This window comes from Gossypium hirsutum, chromosome A11 (assembly GCF_007990345.1).
Source record: "Gossypium hirsutum isolate 1008001.06 chromosome A11, Gossypium_hirsutum_v2.1, whole genome shotgun sequence".
In the NCBI taxonomy this organism is placed as follows: Eukaryota; Viridiplantae; Streptophyta; class Magnoliopsida; order Malvales; family Malvaceae; genus Gossypium; species Gossypium hirsutum.
In genome coordinates, this window is record NC_053434.1 from 18,147,608 (window position 1) to 18,162,925 (window position 15,318).

Here is a 15,318-nt window from a genome sequence, read left to right on the forward strand (position 1 = left end):
ATTGAAACCTTAATTTGGCTCTAAATTTATCTACTTTAACACCACTAACTCATGTTTCTAGCAGACTCACAATATCAGGCTTGAAATCTACATTTTACTCTTTAAAGATGTGGGGGAACTTAACACTAGCATACCCTTGACAATTTCACGAAAATATAAACAGAATCATATTATGAGTTGCATTTTTCTCTTTAAAGGTGGCGACAAAGTGTTTTCTTGGATCTAAAACACCTGGAATAATATTCAAAAATATTTTGGATGCTTCAACAAAAATAGGATTAAAATGTGTAATTAAACCGATGGGAATAGAGCCCCTTGAACCTCCCTCCCGATTAAGAGAATTTTTGTGTTTGTCCTTAATTTCAGCAATAGTAGGCGAATCAAAATTTTCCAATCTAGCAAAAACCATTTTTTCCTTACCCAAACTTTTTTTCGGCATTTTGTGTGTCCAACAAAGTCGACCCACTTCCACCAATAGAATGCTCCTTTAGCAGCTTAGCAACAAATCCCATGTTTTCCAACCCTTTGAAAATTTATGAATTTTTACTTATTATTTTATCACTTTTCCCCAACTCCAACAAAGCCAACCTACTCCCACCAACTGAAAGAACTACATCTTTTTACCATTTGGGTCAGCCTTCTCGACTTTATCCCCTAAATCTCCTCACAATTCCCTTGATTAACTTGCCCTAAATTCACAATATTTTTATTCGAAATATCAGACATGTTTTCCTCATTTCCTTCGTCACCATCAACCAAGCCATGTAATACCGAAAATTTTAATCCCAAGATTTCCTTTCCATGATTTTTTAGTTTGATATTATGAGTATCCCTCAAATTACGACGGTTCTTCCTTTCAACTTGCATCAAAGGTCCGTACACCATAGGAGTTACCGTCATGTCTACCATGGTGGCTACGGAGTCTACCACCGGCTCCTTTATTTTCTTTTGACTCTAATTCCCTAAAATCGAAGGGCAAGGTTCCTTCCCATGTCCATATCATCCACATGTAAAACAAACTGTAGGTAAGGATTCATACACAACTTCTGAATTTCTCCATTGATCCACACTTAAGATACGAGTAGCTTATCAAGGTTGATATAGATGGCCATTCTGGCGAAACATCCCATTGTTTTACTGACTATATTATAGTCTAGTTTCACCATTCTTGCAATCAATCCACCAAATTCCTCTAGTATTTTCCTCTTGCATAGGTGACCCGAAAGACCAGGAAATCTAATCCGGGACAAAGCAACACTTGGGTATGGTTGTAATGGATTAAAATCTAGCATTCATGGTTGAACGATTAGGTATTAACAAAAGAGAATCCAGGGCCCTGAGTTAGGACATTATCAAAGTCCACTACATACTAGAATTTCACCAACTACTACCCGTTCTCAGTATCCATAAGTTGAAACGATTTTGTTTGTCTCCACAGAACATAAACCCTATTATGAATAGCATTGTAACCTATACTCCGTTCGAGCAATTTAATCACTAATGTCTTCGCCATATCTTTCACCAAAATTTTTGGATGCAATCCGAGAAGTTAATTGCCAGAATTCCATCCACTGTTGATTTCAGAACATCGCCCTCTAAAAATTCTGTCTCCTTAATCTCTTCCGAATCAACCAAATCCGATGCATCCCTAAATCCATTGGCTCATTTTCCTAGCACCTTGTCTCTCCACGAAACATTCCAAGCCGAAGACAAATCAACCACCATGTTAAAATTGCATCACCGCCATTATCCTTAAATCGAACTTTCTTAGTGTTCCGATCCTTAGAAGAAGAATCAACAGAATCACCAATTTGATCCATCTTTTGATAAAATTAACAAAATCACCAATTATTTTACTATAGAAATTTGCTCCATCTTATGTTAAAACCTTAAAATTTTTATCTCCTATAAAAATATTTTTTCGATATTTTCATGATAAAAATGCTAATGTGGCTTAAGATTCTTAGATGAAACCATTGTTGAAATGATATAATTTTCTATAAAAAATCTAAAAAAAATGTAAAAATTCTATTCAACCGACTATAGTATTTGTTTTATTAAAAAAATCGTAATACTTAAACCAAATCTTAAATGGAGATTTATCAAAAAAAGAAAAAGAGTTGACATTGCAATTGTATGTCCATAATCCTTCCAATATATACTTCAATACACTTTTACTATGGGTCCAATTGAGATGATGTGTATAGAGAATAAAAGGGGTTTAAAACTTTTTTTATTATCCATAAAAAATTATTTATTTAATGTTTCAATTATATCTTTGAATGAAATATTTTTATATCAAGTGTTGAGTACAATGGTAAGACATATTCTACTCTCAATGGAGAATGTATGTTCGAACTTTGGACAAATTATTCCTGAGAGGGGCAATATAGCAGTATTGAAACTAGTAGGCACTAATATAGGCACTGCTTGCTTCAATCTCAAATTATAGAGCATCTTAAAGCATCTTGGTCTAATGTGACATGTGCTCTACAATAATGAAAAATAATCATGCGCTTAATGTGTTCCTTGTTTTCAACTTTGGTCACAGTAGATCGTGTTAAGCATTCACCATGAGAACCATCAGCAACTTTGACAAAAACCATGGTGCTTTCGACCACAACTTTCTCTTTTTGCTCAACATAACACAATCCACCTTTTCCAGGGCTCCTTCTTCCTACAACTAGTATTTCATCAAGTTTGGCACTGCTAACATTGAATTTCTTGAGCATCTACTTAGTTAACTCAAGTACTTTCTTAGTTTTCTTTAGATTTTCTATTTCAACAGCTAGTTGTGACTCCTTTGCCTACTTGTCTGCTCAACTTCAGATTGTCCTCCTTTAATTCACTATTTTTAGCCACCAATCGAGATTTAACATTATAGATAATTTCCCATCTGTCAATCATAATCTTGTAAGTGTTTAAAAACTTAGCATCAGACACTGCATCAGTGGCTTCATCATTGTCACTCTCAAATTCTTCCATGTCCACCTTAGAGGTAAATACCACCTAGTTACTCAAATATTCCTCATCAGAATTTGAGCAGTTGGTTGAGTCTTAATCATTTCACATGCCACACAATGATTTCTTTTACTTTTTCTTCTTCTTTAGGGTGTTTGCACACTCTACCTGAATATTCCCATAGCCATGACATCTATGGTATTGAATCCCCTTCTTATTGTCTCTAGAAAATTCCTCATTAATGATAACTCATTTGGATCTTCCTTGTTGAAGATTCTTTAATTTTCCAAACCTTTGGCTTTGTTTTGATTGGTATTTGAAAGTCTTTTTGAATTTATGAGTCAATAAAGCTATATGCACTTGCAACACTTCTATAGTAGTGTGCTATAATCAGTGGGCACTGCTTCAATCACTTATATGCAATGCTTTAAATAGGATTTGTGTTCTAAATATGGAAGGCTTGTTCAACCTTGATAGTGGTTTTATTGTTGAGTCAGTTATAAGGAGAGTCACGAGCAGTACTTATTGCTATCTGACATTGCTTAGCTTCTTAACTTGCCTTATATGGGCTTGGAATTTCTTTTTAACAAAATCTTTGGATTGTGATCTTTATTGATTACGTGGACGTGTGCAAGCCCGTCTATGATATCCAAACCGATTATAGGAATATATCTAGAAGATTGGTTTGGATTGGATCAAGCAAACTGACGTCTTCATTTTGAGGAGATTGGATTTGATCAAGTAACTTGGTAACATATTATAAAGATTCAAGACTTATCCTGGACTTATTAAAAACCTACTGTTTTAATGGAAAGATTTATTGTAATTGATTTAGTATTTTAGCAAGTCCTAATTTTTTATACATTGAGGAGACTTGTATAGTGATATATTGATATGAGAATAATTATTTTTGTTAATTAAGCAATGCTTCTTTAGAGTGCCTTGAAAACTTAAGAGTAATTTATATCTTAGGTACAAAAATGTGATTCTAATTTAGTAAGTGTTTGCGCTTATAATCACCTGTTGTAGGACAGAGTATACATGATCAACACTTGCATGAATCTGAAAGGTGTCATCGGCAAGTTACTAGAATGGCTCAAGTTGCTGCTTGTTACAAGATCCACTGCACATGGCCTTAAACTGTGTGTTGTTTATTTTGTTTTAATTTGTTTAATTCCGTTTTGCTATGTTATAAAAAAATAATTTTAGGTAAATATTTTTAATTTTCTTATTAAAAATTAACTATCGTTCCAATTTTTTATTTAAAAGAATTTCCTCATTATTTAATACCATAACTCAAATTATAAACATATTTTTTTTTATCATGAAACCTACTTTTAATATTTTTGATAAATGAAAAAAAAGAGCTGTCATTTTTTTTATATGTATATTACAAATTAGGAGTGGAAAATGATAAAAATAGAGTTTGAACTTGATTACTTATTCATTACCCTTCATGTTGTTAAAAATTAAGAGAGGAAGATGAAAAAAAACAAAGGTTAAACTTTATTTTGGATCACTAACAAGAAGTTTAATCATTGTTGTTAGCAGCATTCCAAAGATAAGGTTTTAAGGTATGTTCAGAGAAGGATGGAATTTAGATTTGGGTGAGGATGTTAGGTAAGATTAGGGAATTTGTGTTGTTTGTTGGACTCACATGAATTAAATTGGTGATGTCTCTGTTTCACTTGTACATGCAATGCATCTGCAAGTTTTGTTTAGTCAATTTTATGAACAAACATCTCATGCTGAAATTTAATTACGATGACCTAGGGATGCATTTGCCCATTTATTTCTTAGCTATCCAATTCTTTACTTTCTCTTTTGTCTTACCAATGTCTATTGGATATGTATTTCCACCCTTTCCTTCCGAGAATTTCCTAGGGTTTTATAGCTCAATTTAATTCAAAAAATTGATTTTTTTTAAATTTTAAGTTATTCGAATATAGTTATTTAAGTTATTCTAATTTTTTAGTCAACTCGAATAAGCAATTTGAGTTTCGAGTTCAAGTTTAGTCGAATTTTATACTTCAAATAATAGATTAATGTAAATACCATTTAGTCCCGATAAATTTTGAAAATGAGTCAATTAGTCTCTCTCACAACAAAATTTACATAAAAGAAATAAAAATATTTTTTTCAAAAATTCAAAATATTTATGAAAATTTCAAAATTTATTTAAAAAAACTAAAGAATATATAAAGAAAGTTGAAAATTTAAAAATTATCTAAAATAATAACTTTGGGACCTAAATAAGTTAATTAATAATTCAAATTTATCAAACTAAAGTAACTTTTTTTTTCTTATTTTGCTTTGAAAAAGTTTTCAAATATATATGGTTTCAAAATTATGTGCTCTAATATAAAATTAGTTATACTGTAATAATATTTTAATTTGACATGTTTAATTTTTTTAATTTAACTCGAAAATTTATTTCGACTCGACTTGATTTAAATTTCATTTTAATTGACTTGATTTGAAAATTTTCAAATAGAGTTAAAGATGATAAGATTTGACTAGTCAACCCTAGTTTTATGTTGGATTTTATTTTAAGCAAATATGTAGACTTTTTAAAGTTATTTTTGGTTAGTTAATTAGTTTGAATTGAATTAATTGTTGAATTGATTTTTTAGTTGAATACTCAATTTTATTGTAATGATAGCAATTTTTTTTTAAAAAAAATTGTATTGGAATTAAATTTATACAAGCTATTATAAATTTAATAATTATTTATCTAAATTTCAATTAAAAATATTCTCTAAACATTGATAAAATAAATTTAATTTTTTTAAGGATAAAATAAATTTAATTTAAATGTGGACAATGTCATTTTAGAAGTATAAATCCAATACCCATCAACCTATTTTTGGAAAGTGTTTACAACTTACAAATAAAATCTCAAATGATATATTTCTACTTAACTATATAACAAAAATTAAATCAATACAAAATACAACTAGAGTGAAAGCGAAAATACATTAGGCCTAAATTAGAATAAAGTTAGATAGGATCTACACATAAATCTATAAAAAAAAATGCATAATATTTACACAAAATGGAACTTGAAATAAGACATCAAAATTTTTAAAACCTCTAATTTATAATTTTAACCAAAGCCTCATTACCACACTTCTAAACTTTTGCTCGATATCACTTTAATAACTTATATTTTTTTTATGCTTAACCTACAAATTTGTATTTAAACATTTTTTTTCTCGGTACTTAACTTTTTTTTTTAGTTACAAGTGGTACTTAAACTATTTTTTTCCCAAATCAATACATTTGTTAGCCCAACCGTTAAGTTTATTTTAAAAGAAAATGCTTAGCCTACAAATTCGTACCTAAGCTATGCATATTTCCCATTTGACACCTAAGTATTTTTTTGGTCACAAGTGGTACCTAAACTCTTTTTCCAAGTTGGTATCTCTGTTAATTCAACCGTTAGTCAAATTGTTAAGTCTATTTAAAAAAGATAATCAATTAAAAATTGTCATGTGGAAATAAAATAGACAAGTATTATTCTCTCTTTATATATAGATAGATTCTCTTCATTTTTTTTCTTTCTTTCTTCTTCCTCTCATCTTGGGCTTTTACTACAAGTGTGAGCATTTTGAGCTTCACTTTTTTTATCAAATTTTTTAAAATTGAATCAATGGCCGACTCGATCATGCCACAAGTTCCCAATTCGATTGATTTGCCAAGGTTGATCAAATAAATTATTAAAAAGTTTATAAAAATTGAAATATTTAAAATAGGGAAATTTGGTTCAACCGATTTTTTAGCTTAATTCAATCAGTTAGTGACAGTTCAAAGGTCAATCTATTCAACCCTATCTCTAGTTTGATACCCTTATCGGTTCTCGATCCAACCAATTTGATCGGCCAATTTAATTTTGGGAACACTGGTTTTGATCAATCAAAGAACTTATGCGATCCTATCAATTTAAGTAAGCAAGAGGTGAAGTTCAAAAACGAAATTAATCGCCAGCGTCTCAACATTCAAAGGGCAAATTTTGAGCATTGCTGGCATTTCTAGACATAAAGGAAGAAGAAATAAAACATAAAAAGGAAAAATAAAAAATAAAAAGGAAATAATGTAAAAGAAAAAAGAAATTAAATTTTTTTAAAGTTTATATGACGTGATAGTCTATTATTGGCTAAAATTTTTAATAGATATAAAATTTTAAAGTAAAATGGTAATGAAAGAATACATTATATACCACCTGTGATAAAAAAAAATTAGGTACCAACCTAGGAAAAACAACATAATTTAGGTATTAATTTGTGGGTTAAGACTTTTTTTTTTAAATCGACTCAACGGTTTGACTAACAAATAGACCAACTTAGGAAAAAAAAGTAGTTTAGGTACTACTTGTGATTAAAAAAAAAACAGGTAAACAACACCTAAGGTCACTAAATTATTTGTAAACTTACATTTTGGTCACTCAACTTCAAAAAGTTAAATGGTTGCCTAACTATTCAAAATTTTTCATTAAGTCACTGAACTATTCAAATGTTTTTATTTAAGTCATTAGATTGTTAAGTTAAAAAAAAACAGCTAGGGAGCTCTAAACAATGATTCGACAATTGGAATGACGAATCAATATCCATCAATGAGTAGAAGAACATACCCTAAATCCAAGTTAATTTGACGGTTAGTGCAAAGATTTGAGAAGAACATACCTTAAGATTCACAAATTTGTGATGTTCAATAATGTTTCATAAAAAAAACGAACTGCGAAAAAGAAGGGAAATGAGAGTTTTCGATTGGTGCAAGCGATGTGAACAAAGAATGCCATACAGTAGCAATTTTAATAACCCGGTGACTTAAATGAAAACTTTCGTATAGTTTAGTGACCATTTTGTAACTTTTTCAAGTTTAGTGAACAAAACATAAACTTATTAATAGTTTAGTGACCTTGGGTGTAGTTTACCTACAAAAATTAAGTACTAAGATGGGAAAACGTATGGTTAGATACCAATTTATAGACTAATCCTTTTTCTATGAAAAGTATTTTTTTCTGTCACCTTTCTGTCAAATATGTATTTCTTACTATATAATTATTTGTTTAATTGCATTTTTTTGCAACAATTGTAATTATTTATTTTTTTATACATTAACTAAAGTACTAATAACTCTTTAAATTTTTAAATTGAAGGATATTACGTGCTTAAGTGTACTTAGACCTACAACCTCTAGGTTCAGGGGCAAATCTGAGGGGTAGTGTAACACCCTAGCCCAGTCCAACCGTCAGACCCAAACTACAAGATGCTACCACAACTACTAGAGCTAATCACATGCAATTCACAGTAATTAATTCATTCATTCACCAATTCATGACATAATTCCATGCATATTATGGCATACAATCAAAATCGAGCCTCAATTGAGCTTACGAAAGCTTAATTATTAACCCGAACGTAAATTGGAACCAAATTGTAAAATTTTCAAAGTTGTAATCAAGTATCGATAAACATCAAAATTTAAACCATCTAATCATACGAATATTTCACAATTACAATAAAAAAATGACAATTAAACCCTTTTTTAAGACTATTAAATTTAAGAGACTTAATTGTTAAATTAGAACATGAAATAGGGCTAAATTACAAAATTTCAAAATTTCAAAAATTTCAGAACAGGTATCAATACCCTTACTAGATACCGATACCATTTCAAGCTTCGATGTTCATAAAATCAATTTAAAATCATAAGGTATCAATACTTAGATCAATGTACCCGTACTTCCTTGTAGGTACCAATACCTTACCCTAGTATTGATACCAAATTAGCATTCTGTTTTGAAAATCTATTTGGACAAAATGTTAAGTATCGATACCATTATGGAGGTATCAATACCTTATTGCAAAAATTGTAAAAAAAATCCATTTTAAATGCCCATTCCATGTCCAAATCAACTTACAACCAAATGATGCCTTAGGTATCCTTATAACCTGCACAAAATCACTTCAAAACACAATTACCATACACTCATCATAAAGTCCTAATTTCATCCCACCAATATGCCATAATTTGGCACCATTTCACAACATTACATACCAATTTCAATACAAACTAATCTTTCATTCATTTCAAGCCTTTCCAAATACATGATAAAACCATACCATTTCTTTGATAATTTCTACCATTACACAATCAAATAAGTCATTTCATACCAACATTTTAGTCATGCCCATTGACTACTAAATTTTTCCAATCAAGTTATACATATTTCATTCAAAAAGTTACCATCTCCTACACATTTTCATATATCCTTTACCATTTTAAAAGTAAGCATTCATCAAGGTTCAAACCAAAACTGTCATCCCAAAATAAAAATATATATTAACCTTATGTATATGCCACATAAATGAAACTAAAACGAGCATAAAACTACCAAATCGATGGAAATATAGTATGAGTTTCGTGATGATCTGACCGACACGTTCCGTAAATCAAAGATCTACACGGGAAAAGGGAATAACGGGTAAGCATTTTGAATGCTTAGTAAATCTATACGAAATTTACTTAACTTTAACTTGATCAATCAAAAATTTAAAGAATTAAAACATACTATGACTAATTGGATATCATTTGGTGTGTAATAGTCTGCCACCAGGTATAAGCCTCGCCTTGTAACAGAGATACGATGCAAGTGACACTTTCATTGGAGGTACACTTTAATTGTTGTAGTACTCTACTTGTTGATTCTAGCCATAACTCGACCATTGAAGGATCGACCCCTTAAATTTCAAAAATTCGATAACACCATATTTTCATAATTCTTTTATTGGTGCTCGACGGGCTACTGGCACTGGTACCATCGCCTGAGTAGTTGTCATCCTTTGCAAAGCGTTCACAATAACTCAGAGTAAATTCTTGTCACCCAGTTTTTCACGACTAAACCTACTGAACCTCTCTAAGTGTATTATATATTGTTGCTAAGCATCTCATTATCTGACTCATTTTTAGATTTTCCAGACATCTTTAGCTATAAAAACAAAGAAATTTTATATTAGCATCCAAATCTCGACACTCAAATTTGGCATGTACCTCTAGACTCAATTCTGAGCTCAATTTAGTCCGAGAATTGGCTAAACCTATAGCTCTAATATCACTAAATGTAACACCCCTCACCAAGTCCGGTGGCCAGACCCAAGTGATAAGATGTTATAGCAATTTATAGATCAATTACACACAATTCATGTAACAGCCCGTTTTCAATGAAATCGGAACACTGGTTTAGGGACCACAAATCCGAGTCCGAAAGAAAATTTATTTTAACATTATTTTATGGTCTACAGTATGATAGAAATATTGTATGAAAATTTCGTTAAGAAATCTTATTGATGTCATGTTTAATCTAATAAAAAGGACCAAATTGCATAAAGTGTAAAAGTTGAATTCTAGTAGCTAAAGGGATCAAATAGCTATGGAATTCAAAATTTGAGGTCCTTATATGTTAAATATACCATTAAGAGGAGTTAGTAAATAAGTATGATAATTCATCCATGGAAAATTAAATAAAGAAAATGACTAAATTGAATAGAAATAATTAAAGATGATTAAAATATAATATCATCTTATTTCATCATCTTTCCAAAATTAAAAAGATGAAAACCCTAGCGATGGAGAATTGAAGAAGGAGAAACTTATTTGGCCTAATTAGGTAAGCATTCTTGTCCCATTTTTAGTAATTTTTATTTCTGAGATCGTAATAACTTAATCTAGCTATCTCGGGGGTTAATTTGCAAAGTTATCAAAATATTAAATTTTTCCATGGATGAGTATGCTAAAATTTTGAGGTTAATGGTAGAAAATGAAAGGTTGTTGATAGATACACAACTTTTGTAAAGGAAATTTTGATGAAATAATGATTTAGGGACTAAATTGAAAAGATGTAGAATTCAAGGAAAAATTCTAAATTTTGTGAAATACATGAGCTGCAAATGATATATGTAAAAATTTGCTAGGCTTGGAATAAGGATTAAATTGCATGAATTTCATTTTCCAAGCCTAGAGACGAAATTGTAATTAATCAAAAATATAGGGGCAAAATAGTAATTTTTTCAAAGATGTGAATTGAATTGAATTAAATTAAATTTATGTTAAATTCATTCCTATCTATTCAAATAGATCAAAAAAAAAGATATATCTTGGAAAAGAAAAAGTGTCGAATTAGTAGATTTTTCGTACACGAACACTTGTCGAGGTAAGTTCATGTATTTTCTCTATTTTATAGTAACCTGGAAGCTCATTAAGGTTAGAAGTTGGCCGGAGCCACATCACACTATCAATCTCCCTTTTTCGGTATATTTATTAAATCAACTTTGGTATAATGGCATGTATAGGTTAATTTCGTCATTGATGGCATGTAAATGTTTTGTTGTGATTAGCCATTTGAATGGCTTATGTTTGATACATTTTAATATATATAAGTATATGGTCTTATCATGGTTGATATGTGTTTTGGTATAATTGATTGATGATTAACTAATAGGCAAATTGTAACACGGCTTGAGTTGGTATAGTTGGTATAGATATGAATATATATATATATGTAAGTGATCAAATTGTTAAGCATGGATACTTGATTATATAAGATGATATGATATGCATAAGACTTGGTTATGCCTTGATTCAAATGTTTTATATTGGATTGGGAATGCGTTTAAGTGTTAATGTAGGTGGAAGACAAGTCTGGGTGAGAAATAAGGCTTGGAAATGGCCTTATTTTGTCTATAAGGGCAGAGACACGGGCGTGTGTCTCAACCGTATGTGACACACGGCCTAGCACATGGGTGTGTGTTGTGGCCATGTGCCCCTTACATTTTTAAAATTTCAAAATAGAATGCTCAGAATTAATCACACAGCCTAGCACACGGGCATGTGGCTTGGCCGTGTGACTCATGCGCCTACACACGGCCTAGCACACGGGCCTGTGACTTGGCCGTGTGACCCAAGTCAGAGAGTTACACGGGTACAGACACGAGCTGGGACACAGCCATGTGCCCTATTTAAATGCCTACATAGCCTTAGACACGGGCGTGTCTCTTAGCCATGTGAGTTATACGGCCTGACCATATAGGCGTATATACCCTGCACCTAGGAAAATTTTTGAAATTTCACGAAAATTTTTTTAAGTACTTGGTTTAGTCCCAACTTGTTTTTAATGTATGTTTTGGGCCTCGAAGGCTCATATAAAGGACTTTATGAATAATATCTGACGTGAATGTTAAAAAATATGAAATGTCTGTATTTGATCTGTTTATTCAGGTAATGCTCTGTAACCCTGTTCTGGCGACGAATACGAGTTAGGTGTGTTACAATTTATAATTCCTAAAAATTAAATTAAACATTGAATAACTACTTATGTTCATATAAATCATGCTAAAAAACAAAATCGAGCTTAAATTGCGAAAGCTCTAGAATCGAGTCGGCCTCAAACAAGGATCGTTTTGGAACTTTTACAAAAAAAAAGGGAAATCATGCAAACAAAGGTCACATGGCTGTGTAGCAAGATGTGACAGTGTGAAACTGGAGTTACATGGTCTTGTATTTAGACCGTGTAACCCACTATAGCTGTGTGGGTTAAAGATGCAATTATTCAATAATAGTCATACGATCGTGTCGCTGGCTGTGTAACAAAATGATGCCGTGCAAAACTAAACGAGCATACCAACAATTAGTCACACGGGCCTGTGGCCAGCCCATGTAACAATCTAAGACAGTGTGAAATTTATACCTACTATTTTTTAGTGGCACATGACCATGTCAGTGATTTGTGTGTGACACACGCCCTAATGGCCAAACCATGTGGCTCAAAATGTGTCATTAAGGACCTAATTCATACCTAACCATGTCTCAAACATATCCTATGTTCAAACGCATTTTAATGCCTATTCCAAACCTGCTTAAAACTCAATAGAAACATACTAGTTTGACTCATTTTAACTCAACCATACAAAATACCAATATGCCTCAAATGGCACCTCAAAACAACCAACTAGACATAATTTCAATATGACTCACAACTCATTTCCACGATTTATACACCAAACTTGCTAAAGCATACAAATTCAACTCAAATGTCTTGCCATTCCATCACCCAATTTATGTAGCCAAAACCTATTCATGGCATATCACTCAAACACTATTTAACTATTAAACATATATACCTTAATCAGTTATCAAAGACACCTCCTATTGCACATTCCAATTCAAATATATCATTCAACCATTTCATTACCAACATTAAAATGACAATTTGACATTCATTAAAATCATCTCAATATAAACCAACTACTACATATAACATACCATACCAAAATACCAAAACATCATCCACAACTGTAGCAATGTATAACCATAAGACACTCCTACATGCCATTTACAAAGAAAAACATCACCAACTTTTTGAATCCGAGATTGTAGCTGAATGCTGATGTTGACAAGCAAACGCAAAATTAAAACCTAACTTGCACATGGAAAACAAAATTTCACACTGAGTATGAAGTCGGTGGTGTAACTATAATTCTATTATAAAATCATAATATAAAATCTTGCATAAATAATAGATTGAAGATCATAAGGTGCATATATCATTTAAATGTCCATTCATACCATTTTCATAACCTTTTACTACTATCATAGCTTCAAATACATATATTTCCGGTAAAGAAATTTCTACATTTTTCATTCATTTCCAACTTTCGATTTCAATGTATATCATCACACTTTATATCAATTTCATTTAAATATCGTTATTTCATTTCATATTTTCAACTCCCTATTAACTTGACTCAGACTTGGACGGATACTCAGATCCAACCAATCACACCAGTTTAGCACCGAGTGCCTCATCGGATAATCCGAAGTAATAAGTTGCTCCCAATGCTCATCGGTATAACCGAAGTAATTTGGCACCTAGTGCCTCATCGACTCTTAGTCGAAATAACCCTAAACTCTTCCTATCGTATGGCATGCCAACTATATCTGACTTTACCTGAACAGTTTATAGGGTATTCATATATCAATTCTTTATCAACTAATATCTCAATTCATAACATCAAAATAGTTAACTTACTTCTAACACGTTTTAATTTTATAAATATTATAAAGTGGTATAATAATAAAATGTCTCCCCAAGACTTTGTGATTCAATTTTAGCCCCCAAAACTTTTGTTTTTGCTTTTAGTTGTTCATAAAAATTTGAACTTGTTTTACCAATAAAATCCTCCCTCGGAGACCCCTCATAGGCGGTCAAATGTTGAGTTGACTAAAAGGGTTATTATCCCATGGAGTCCGCAGCATGTGTGTTCTGGAATCCGTGGAGCGTTGTCGTCCACTTGTGAATTTGCTTGGAAGTTCAGTTTGGAGCTTTATTCCTTATTCGACTCATGCATGCATGCATGCATGCATTAATAAGCACTATTCCAAGTAAAATAAATAAAAATATTTTAATAGTTAAATCTAAATTAAAATTATAAAAAATAAAAGAATAATAATTTAAATTTAAATTTATAAAGATTACATGGCATATTTTAAGCTTTTGGAGTTAGACTTGTGTCAGATTATTGATATCACCAAATTGCGAATGGGGCTGTAGTGCTGCACCGAGGGGCCAGAATCCATATCATCTATTCATCTTCTCGCTAATTAACTTTCATATTTCCATAAATTAGTTTTACATTTTTAATATTTAAATAAAATGTTTTATTTTTAAAGATAACCTATTAAAATAATCAATTGTATTTGTCTCAAGTTATATTTTAGTCATTTACGTTATCACATTCTAATATTTTAGTCACTAAAACGTTAATAGTATAACCAAAAACTGATATGACACGTTAAATCATCATTTTAAACGAAAAATTTAAGATTAACTATATTTGTTAATTTTGAGCAATTTAATATTTCTCCTTTATATTCTTTTAACTCTCTCTTTTTTTTTCCTTTTTTTCATTCTCTTATGCTTCTCTCTCTGTTTGCCTTTCTTCTTTATTTTTTTACCGTAATTTTTCTATATTTTTCATTTGTTAAAACTAGTTCACAAACTCGTCTCATTCGAAAAAATTAAATTGTTCAAAAAATAAAAGTATAGAAACTAGTTTTAACAAATGAAAAGTATAAAAAAATTATATTAAAAATAGAAAAGGGAGAAAAATAGAGAAAAAAACACAAGAATTGGAAAGAGTTAAGCAATAATTAACGTTTTATTTTATTGACATATATAAATAAAAGAAAAGATTGTAGACTTTCCCTTTTAATAACATATATTAATTTATTGCTTAAAAAATTCAATTGAATAAAAAATTTCTTCTTAATTGCTACCAAATCATTAATAAGCAAACAATT